Genomic DNA, 10,923 nt, shown 5'->3' with positions numbered 1-10,923 from the left:
AAAAAAAATTATTTTTTTTATATAATTTTAATTTTAGTTTTTTCATCTTTCGATTTATAGGTTCGAAATTTTACAAGTTCCAAAGTTATGAGTTCGGAGTTTTATGTGTTTGGAAGTTTACGGGTTTAGAAATTATAAAGTTTACGGGTTCGAAAGTTTGCGGTTTTGAAAGCTTAGTCGTTTGAAAGTTTATGAAATTTGTGAGTTCGGAAGGTTGTTGATTCGAAAGATTATGGCTTCATGCTTATTGTATCTAAATTATTTATGAATACTCTTGAGAAGTTATTTTTCTTAATTTGCGTATCAAACACCGAAAAATGAATAAGATTACTACTTGTTTTCCAAGAAAATATTTTCTTGGAAAACATTTTCTATTATACCAAACACACCCTTAGTGTATGTTTTTTCTATTGAATTTTGATTTGCGTCAGTATTTTGGCACCCGATTATGTATTTTCTGGTTCTTTAATTTTATCCCTTCTCTGTCATCTTGGATGGAATAAGGGCTTATTGGAAGCTTTTAGCATATGTCGATTTAGAAATTTAAAAACATATCCATTGCCTGAATTTACTTGATTTTACTGAGACAACTGATAAAGATCTCTGAAGTATTCCTCTTCTTTGCTCATTACTAAAATAGCTGAATCTTCTTTCCTAGAGATAGATCTTTTAAAATAGCTGAAAACAACCAATTATTAAAATTAGCTGAAAAACTAAGGTACGTGATAAAGGATGAAACAGGAGTATAACGAGTTAAAGAAAACGTAACAGAAAGGCTATAAAAAGAAATAAAATGAAGAAAACAAATGCACATTTTAATAAGAAATAAGTTTGTCTGCTTGATTCTATTTACTACTGATATTTTTTCAAAAGAAAAATTATCTTATTTTAGATGTTTAATCAATAATTTAATTTAAAAAAAGTTATATTTCAAGAAATTTTCTTTGACGTACTAGATCTGTTTATGGTATAACATTTTTTCTAAATTACTTATAATAATATTAATATCATTTTCGTTACATTTCTTTGTCGGATTCGAGTTGTAAAAATTTGATACAAAATGAAACTCTAACTACGAGAAAATATCTAACCACCAATTTGTGCAAGTAAGCATTCTCTAATAGTTTGTAAGACAATATTTTAACGGATTTTAAGTTATCGATATCGATAGTATAAGTGATTTTTACACTAATCTATGATAGTGAGTTATTTATTCTATTTCCAAGTTACCTGGTTGTGTTTTTATAAACAACTATCTCTTATTTAATACATAATAATTAAATAAAAATTTATTTAATAACATCTTAATTTTTAAGGTCCCAAATTACTATTGTATGCATAACTTTTATTTCAAACTTTGAATTTATGACACTTTAACTCATCTCATTCATCCAAAAGATAATTCTACATAATATATATGTAATAACATCTCAAAATATCTATTTTTCAATTTATAAATAGATAGAATATTAATCCAACAACTCTTATAGATACTTATTAGTAATCGTGGAGTTCGAATATGTATTCACTTATACAATAGTTCCAGAATTATGCTACTTTAGCGCCTTTGGTGATTATGGTATGGGATGAGGCTATAACAGGGTTCATATATATGAGATGGCACTGAGAAATGGACCGTTAGATAGGCAGAATCGAACGGCTAAGATCAGTGATGGCATTAAAAATGGAGATGAGATTGCTAGGTCGGGTTTTCGTGTTTTGGATTAATGGTGCGTGGGAAGAGGCTGATTGGCCAGTCAAGAATAGATTGGCAGGCCAGCCGAGATTGGCCACCAATTGGTCTTAATACAAACCCAACAAATCAGAAAACTATCTAACCTACAAAAATATTATTTTAAGAGTGAAAACAACAATAACCATCGACTTCATTTAACAAATAGCCATTTTGCAGCCCATGTAAAAGAAAAATAACCACTATTATGAAAAATAACCACTATCATGAAAAATAAGTTACAGATTTAATGAATGAAACTCCAAAACATTATAATAAAATATGATATTGGCTATTTATCTATTACATGGCTTAAAATGGCTAGCTGTATTGACCTGACCGGTCGTTTTGCTTTCTAGATCCTCCTTCACCTAATTAAGACTCCCGTTATGTGCCTTTACTATTTTATGACTTGTGAGGATGACCGGTTTGGGTTTGGAAGGGTTCGGGTTGAAATCGGAACACTTGTTTCCTTAATAGTGGCCTAAGATGGCCAAGTTTGACTTGAGTCAATATTTTGAGTAAACGACCTCGGAACTGGGATTTAATAGTTCCACTAGGTTCATATGATGATTTTGGACTTGGGCGTGTGTTCGGATCGAGTTTCAAGTGATCCGGGAGAGTTTCGGCGCTTACTATTGAAAGTTGGCGCATTGAAGATTTTGAAATTCTTTAAATTTAGTTTGAAGTAGACTTCGGTGTGATCGAAGTCCGTTTGTGGTTCCGAGCCTTGAAATAGGTCCTTATAGTAATTTATGATTTGTACGCAAAATTTGTGTCATTCTGAATTGTTTATGTAAGATTCGACGCGTTCGGAGCTAGATGAAAAGTTTGAAGTTCATAAGTTGATTCAATTTGGTTTTGGGGTGAGATTCTTAGTTTCGATGTTAATTTACGTGTTCCGAGGGTTCGAGCAGGTCCGTATTATATTTATGGACTTGTTGGTGCAGTTGGACGAGGTCCCGGGGGGCTCGAGTTAGTTTCAGACCACCCGGAGTTAAGTCCAAATTTCTAATATCTCATGTTGCATTCACGACGAAGGAATTGGGCTGGAGAGATTTTGTTCTACGCATTCGCAAAAAGGAGCTCGCGATCGCGATGCTCTTGGCCACTAGCCATTGCATTCGCGTGGGAAAGCTCGCGTTCGTGAAGAAGGCTTGGCCTGGGGGTTGGGCAGGTGAAATGCCCTTCGCGTTCGCGAAGGGATGGTCGCATTCGCGTAGGTTGGCAGGACCCGTGCTTCGCGTTCGCGGAGGGTTTCTCACGGTCGCGTAAGAGGTTTTCAAGGGCTCCGGAAGTTTTGCATTCGCGATCGTGAGGGCTTGTTCTTGATCACGAAGAAGGCAGGTCTGGGCAGTGTTTTAATTTAAAACGGGACTTAGGCCATTTCTTTCATTTCCACGCAACTCTTGGCCACTTTTGGAGCTTTTTAGAGAGGAATTTTCACCTAGCATCTTGAGGTAAGTGTATTTTACACAATATGAGTTTAATACATAGATCATAGGCAGATTTTAACATGAAAATTGTAGAAATTTTAGGACTTTGTTGAAAAATCTAGGTTTTGATAAAAATGGGATTAGACCACAAAAATGATTACGAATTGAGTAAAATTTATATATTTGTGTTCGTGAGGTTATGGGTAATCTTTATTTACAAAAATTTCCAAATCCGGACACGTGGGCCCAGAGGTGAATTTTACGAATCTTCCAGTTTAGGTTGGATAATAACTCTAATAGTTAAATTATAAACTTTTTTTTGCATATATTGATTAGTTTGTACAATATTTGCCTAGTTTCGGATTGTCTGGCACTGATTTGAGGCTTTTAGTGTGAATTGTGGACCGGAAAGAGGACTTAGAAACAAGGTAAGTCTCTTGCCTAACCTTGTAAGAGGAAATTATCCCCGTAGGTGCTATAAATGGTTGTTTGCTAATAATTGTGGGTGCTACATGCGCATGATGTGACAAAACTCCGCACGTAGCTAAAATCATGCTTATGTTCGGGTAGTTTTAGGACTCTAACATGTATTACTTGTATTATTTGCACCCTACTTGTTAGTTTTATTACTTAAATTATAATTGAAATTGGATAAAGGATTTGTAAAGACTGAGCTTCATTACTTTGAGTTTTGGTGGGTTACTTGACTGTTAGTGAAAATTATGCCTTCTTTGAGTATTATTCTTATATAATAACCGTTAATCGGAGTTCGTAGAGTATTCTCTCTTCCTGTGGATCGGGCAGTACGCCTCGGCAGTATATTTGCATTATCTATGGTTTGCGCCGGTCGACCCTAGGTAGTATACACACTATTCTGGATCGGGTCATACGACCTCGACATAAATCGTGCGTGATATTGCTCATAGTCCGATTATACTTGATATTTCTTCTATGACTTGAGAATTTATAACTACTTGATGGATCTTATTTGTTGAAATAAGTATGTGATAGTTCAAGATTTTTAATTGATTTTAAAGAACCACTTATTTATTGTTCCTTATTTCGCTGTTACTGATGTATTCCATGCTTATTTATAATTTTTGCACTTTATTTATTAACCCTTAGTAAGTGTCGATGTCGACCCCTCGTCACAATTTCTTCGAGGTCAGACTAGATATTTACTGGGTAAATATTTTTTTATGTACTCACGCCACACTTCCGCACTAATCGCGCAGGATCTGAGACAAGTGCATCTGGCGGCCATTCAGGCACGTTCCCCCGCTATCCGGAGACTTTGTGGTGAGCTGCTCCATATGCCCCGTTCTGCAACCCCCGGAGTCTCTTCTTTGTTGTATTTATTTTTCTGTCTATCTTACTCCAGACAGTAGTACAAGATGTTTTGTATATTCTACTAGTTTGCTTTTACACTTGTGAAACTGAATTTTGGGTAATTCTAGTAGATATTTCATGATTTTTTATTATTAAATTCAGTACTTCACTCATTCGTTTATTTTATGCTTTACATTATTTCGATCACCTATTAATCGTTTCCTTATTAAATGAAATCAATGACTCTAAAAATATTAAAATGAACAATTACATGAATAATTCACCATCGGCTTTCCTAGCGGCGACGTTGGGCGCCATCACGGCCTATAGTGAGAGTTAGATCCGTGACACTAGCACACGCTATAACTACAAACAATTAATTATTCGATCACATAAAGAAAATATATTTTAGCATAAGAAAAAATACACAGAACAAACAATTAATTTAGGGGATCTCAGATCTAGGCAACTCTCATCATCGCATAAAAGCAAAGATGGATGAGCTAAATCTATCAACAAAAATCAAAATGGATTTTAAAAGAATAAAATAGCATCATAGATGCTTTCTCACTAATCAAAAATAGTTATTAAAGAAAAACAGATTAAAACAAGAGACTGAAAATAGAGATGGAGAAGACGAACATAGTGATCCACAAATATAACATCTTTAGGAATCAGTTAGTTAATAAAGTGCCACGACAGCAAGAGTTAGTTAGAAAGTTAGTCGGAGTTAGTTATATCAGTCAGTGAAGTTGTTAATTAGCTGAGAATAGAGGGAATAAAAACTGAATTGTATGAGCTTTCTATTCTCTACAAAACAGTGTATTTTACATTTTACAATCATGAATAAACAGCTATTACAATTTCTCTTTAGAATCCTCTCAATTCTCTCAATTTCATCTTCTTCTCCCATCATTATTGCTGAACTTTTCGAGCTTATGTATACACATGCATGAGCATTGAATTAATAAGTTGCACCCTTCCTGCGTATGACAAGTTTCTTGTCCCCCCCATTCCCTAATTCTGCCAGTTATTTATTATACCAATTTCCGCGTCCTTTTTTCTTGCAAAAGCGGGTTTCGACGTGTGACAACTCTTTTAAATGGGTGTTAAAACAGAAGAGTCGTCACTTAACGATTTTGAGGTGTGTTAGAGCACCCGTTTATAAATAACTCTGTTTTAACTAGTCCGTGTCACGAAAGATCAAGTAAGGACTCAAATTACCTTATAGAGAAGGGGTTAGGCACTCTCCAAAGTCCACAATTGTGGGTCCCGACCGAATTTTACGCTATAAGGGAATTATTTGAATTACAAGTATCCTATGTGATCATATAAGTTAAAGAAGGATAGGGAACCAAAATTTACAAGACAAACAAATTGCACTTAGGAAAAGAAAGCGATTATATATTATAAATAATTGATACAATCTTTGAAGATTACAAGGTATGAGCTAATTTAATCTAAGTTTCAAACAAGAGTACAAACAATAAATGTGGGGGCAGGGGTCCTAAGCTTTTTAGCCTAAAGGATCACTCCGTGCAACATAAATAATACTTTGCAATTCTCTTGAAAGTAAGGGTTGGTCATATTATTCAGCGGGCACAGACTATCAGCTCCTACTACCCAATTACTATCTTAAAGTTGATTACCTAAAGGCGTTCTAGTTCAATTCTAAACAGCGTCCTATGCGTGCTTTACCCGTCCTACGCCTATGGTCCTGGAGGCTTTGGACCTACTACTTTGGTAGTTCTAGACTTCCCTTAGGATGCTCAAAAATGATAAAACTAGGCTCACAATCAAAACAATTAGGACTGCACATAGTTAACAATTTAGGGCTCACATTGGCCTCATCACATAGACACGAATGCACACAAACAATTATAAGATCATGCTAACAGTGATCCAAATTGCTAAGTAAGCGGCTGTAGATGGACAGATTTGAAATCGGAGTATATTGAACGGCACAAGACCTTCGAGCATGATTGCTATGTGATTGATCGATTCAAGAGTTGACATTGAATCTTACAAACTGCTGATTTTAATACATGGCTTATTAAGACCCTATAGGCATGATCTCTAGGCGACCCGCGACTGGGCATCGTGAACATCGAAAGCGCATAGTTATTCGTCTTTGATCCTATAGACATTATTTCTAAATAAGTAGTAACATCCTATAGGTATGATATCTAGATAATAATATCCGAGCATCAAAGTAATTGAGAACATACACTTATTCATCCCTATAGGCATGTTATCTAGGCAGGAGTATGATGAGAATAATATTAGCAGCAATTTTAATTAACCGCATTGAGCTTCTATGGGCATGGTATCGGTGTTTCTAATGCTGATGGATCGAGAAAGATGATCTTCGAGGAGGCTTAGAGTTGGTAGAATATTTATCGGTTAAGGTGCTACAGAGAATTTGAAGTAGCAATTGGGCAGCGAAGAATGAGGAAAGACATAGTGGGAGGTGTCTCGCGGTGGTGGAATAACTAGCAAGTCTAGTATGAGAGGTCGAAAAGTTGCTTAAAGGAGGTGGTTTAACCGAAGTGGGAGTGACAGAGTAGCATATGGATTCTGTGGTAGGAAAGCCACTTGCCTTGAGAAAAGTTTAGAGAGATTTGGGAATCATGGTGGATAGTGACTAGGTCTACAAATTTTATTTAGGATTGAGGCTACTGAACGGAGTTTTCCTGAAATGAAGAGGGGTGTGACAACTTTATTATCGTTTTGGATGGTGCATGACTTCGAGTTTGGGACGTATTGTCGGACTTTTAGCTGATGTCAATGGGAATGAACAAACTCTTACAACTGGTGCACGAGCACAGGCTCAAGAGGGTTTACTGATTTCGTGGTGGTTGTACCCAATGGAGCATTGTTGGAAGATGTCGGTATGGAATTTTCACAGGCGGGTTATCTCCTGTGAACAGGTTAGCACTTGCGTGATTTTGATGAATTTTCTATGAAGAGTTCTACTTACTACCCGACAGGAGGTCGACTACTCGATTGTGGCTGATAATTCGGGATGTTTTATGAAGAGTCTAGCGAGAGATTTTGAGAGGTTTGGCGAGTTAATGGTGCGAGATCATGGTAATAGAGAATGATGAATCTTTAGGGGTCCTACATCTTGTGGATGTGATGTACAAGGAAAAGAATTCATCTAGTTGCTTCTTTGAGGGGGGGAGGGGGGTGTTAATATGCTAGCAAAGCATTGGAGTTTGTTCATGTTCGAGACCAAGTCACAGTGGGTGACTCTCAACAATGGTCCTTGTGGGTTCAAGAATTAAAACGCAGTGCCTAAGGATTTCGGGTTCATTATGTGGTTAATGATCGAGTTTTTGCAGTGGATTATGAAGGGGACTTGGAGTGTTCTATGTTATTGACGGGTATGCGGTGCAGTATTGGAGGAAAGGAAGAAATAGTTTCAGATTTGGAGAAGGTCTTGCAGAATGGGTGCACCAGTTGGAGATGCTATTGTGCGCATAAGGAGGGTATGAGATGGTTCATGAGTATTGAGACAATATGGTCTCGTTATTCGGGTCACTTGGGATGAGTGCAGATTTAGTTCTTTATGTTATGAATGGAGCTATTATTATTTCTGAGGCAAGTCGAGAGTAAATTGGAAGAAGTTGGGTCGGTTAGTTATGATTGAATCAACATGATTGTGGCTATGATTAGTTCCTTCCGCGTGTGAAGTTATACATGTGGTTTGTGATTATACGTACGGGCTTGACATCCACCATAACTTGATTGATTTGAGAGGTATTTGATTCTAATGGCCTTGTTGTGTAAATGGATTCCGGAAGAGTCATGGTGGTTTAGATCATGACTTGAGGTTTGTATTTTCTGCGGTTTGGGAGTTCAGTTGCATCTTGCTTTGGTTCTTCTGAAATAAGCTAAGGGAAAAGTTTCTAGCCAATGAAGTATTTATTCTACTAGTAGTTCCGGGTTATGATGAATTCTTGTACTCTCGCGTGGCGGCATGAGAATTAAAAGTGGGGGATCAAGGTTGCGCTTCGGTGTTGACAGGAATGTCACGAACTCGGATGAGCAGGGGAGAATTCAAATGTTCAAAGTAAGCTGGCATTTTCTTTGGTGTCACCTGAGCATGGTGTTCTGTGTGAGAGGCATTGTGTATCGATTTATGGATTCTTGATTTGCTTTACAAAATTATTACGGTTAGTGGTATGGATGTGCAGACTTTGCTACCGAGTGCGGAAGGTCGTGGGAGCGTACCCCACAAAGAGATTTGTATAAGTGTGACATGTTAGTCACCTGATCATTGAAGATTAAAACCAAATATGGAGATTTTTGGTACTATTGTGAATGTGAGAGTTTATGCCTGGAAGGCACTCTATTCCTTTGGTTATGAACTGTGGGAGTTTGTTCCGAATTAGGACGGCTGCTCGTACGTGTTATGAATTGGGCCATTGTTGATCCTCGAAGGGTTGTTGGCCCAGTATGGCACGATTAGACTCGGCTTGAGGTCCGTTGGTGGGTCTAATATTAATGTGTGCTCTACATCAAGTAAGATGCATTCATTCGGCATAACATTTCTTACGGAGGAGTCTTCAGGCATTGAATCGTATTTCCATCGTCAGCTATTCTATGTAATACTCTATTATACCATGTGGGTTGTGAGATGGCTTGATTATTCGCACATGTGTTGTTGTCCCGTGCAGCTTGTGGTGTTATATTAACGGGATGGCTCTCGAGATGCAGGTCATTTATAACACCTTAGTTGTGCTTGGGTTTTGTTGCGTATGGTGCTATCCGCCTCCCTGGGGATGTATTTTTGCACTTGGCGTGCTTGTGGTCGATATTCGAGTATTGCGTAGGTATAAGCATTTTGGCTTGCTGGGTACTTCCTTATTTAATGCTATGTGTGGATCCGGTAGCACGCCGCCACGGGTATGTTGATTTGATCGGGTTGCACGCAGCAACGGTAACATGTTTAGATCGAGTTGCATGCCGCAATGGTACCATGTGTGGATCGGGTTGCATGCCACAACAGTGAGATGTTGAGTACGGTTCCCTATAACTATTCTTGTGTATTTTGTTTCTCATTTTCTGAGAAGGGTTCATAGCAGTTGTTCGACCATTTTATTCGTTATGCGGGCTGAGTAGTTCATTTCCAGAGTTCATTTTTCCTTATGTATCACATTCGAGTTTGCAGTTTGTTGGCACATTGATGGCGTCAAATAAAATTTTTGGCGGTGTTGATGTGGCTTGTTGCTCGGGCAACTTGTACGAGGTGCGACGAGATTATTGGACCTGAAATTAGTGCAATCAGATTTATATAAGACATATTAAAGAGCAAATATTGTTATTCAATTCAGAATGAGGTAATGGTTCTTTTCAGGAAGAGAGACTCCATGATTTGTTGATTCGGTAAGTGATTATGAGTTTCTACACATCTCCTCCATCATGGCAGTATTACGAGAATTGGAACAAGGCTTATATGTGTTATGAGGTGTACTGATGGCGCGGGTTCGTGAAATTGCAGCTATTGTGGTCGGAGGATGATATAGCGGTCAAGCGACTTATGTGGTGCATGGTGTGATTTCAGTGGAGGAGCATAGTCATGTTGTGTACAATATCTGGGTATGTTGGAATCAGGTCTTGTAGGGGATTTCGGACGTTTGAATTTGGCCCTAAGGTTTGTTGGCTAAGGTAAAAGAGTGGATCTACAGTTTGGCTCGAGCTACTATTCTCAAATGGGTTGTGGTGGCACGAGTAGGTGCACCAGTTGTTAAACAGTGATTTTGGACAACTCCGGACTAGTTCTTGGCATGTCCGAGGACGAACGTATGTTTAAGTGGGGGAGAATGTAACGATCCGACCGGTCACTATGAGATTTAGTACGTTGTTTGGCGGTTTGAGGCCTTTAGTAGCAGCACGTCATGTTCTATGACTTGTACTGTGGTCGGATTCAAATTTCGGGAAGTTCATAGCTGATTCAGATGGAAAATTCTGATTTTGAAAGCTTTAAGTTGGAAGAATTGATTAAGGTTTCACTTTTGAGCAAACGACCTTGGAATTGCGATTTTAAGGTCCCAATAGGTTCGTATGATGATTTCGGACTTGAGCGTATGTTCGAGGTGAGTATCAGGTGGTCCGGATGCATTTCGTTGCTTATTATTGAAGGTTGGCATTTTGAAGGTTTAAGAATTTCATAAGTTTGGTTTGAAGTGAATTTTGATGTTATCGATGTCTGTTTGGGGTTCTGAGAATTGTAATAGGTTCGTATCGTGATTTGTGACTTGCACGCAAAGTTTGGGCTCATTCCGATATGTTTTGCTATGATTCGGACGCGTTCATTATAGTTTTGAAGTTTGAAAGTTTAAAGAAGGATTTTATCGTCGATTCATAGTTTGGATGTTGTTTGGTTTGATTTAAGGCCTCAAGAAAGTTTGCATCATGTTT

This window comes from Nicotiana attenuata, unplaced genomic scaffold, assembly GCF_001879085.1.
Source record: "Nicotiana attenuata strain UT unplaced genomic scaffold, NIATTr2, whole genome shotgun sequence".
NCBI lineage: Eukaryota > Viridiplantae > Streptophyta > Magnoliopsida > Solanales > Solanaceae > Nicotiana > Nicotiana attenuata.
This window is presented reverse-complemented; position numbering follows the sequence as displayed.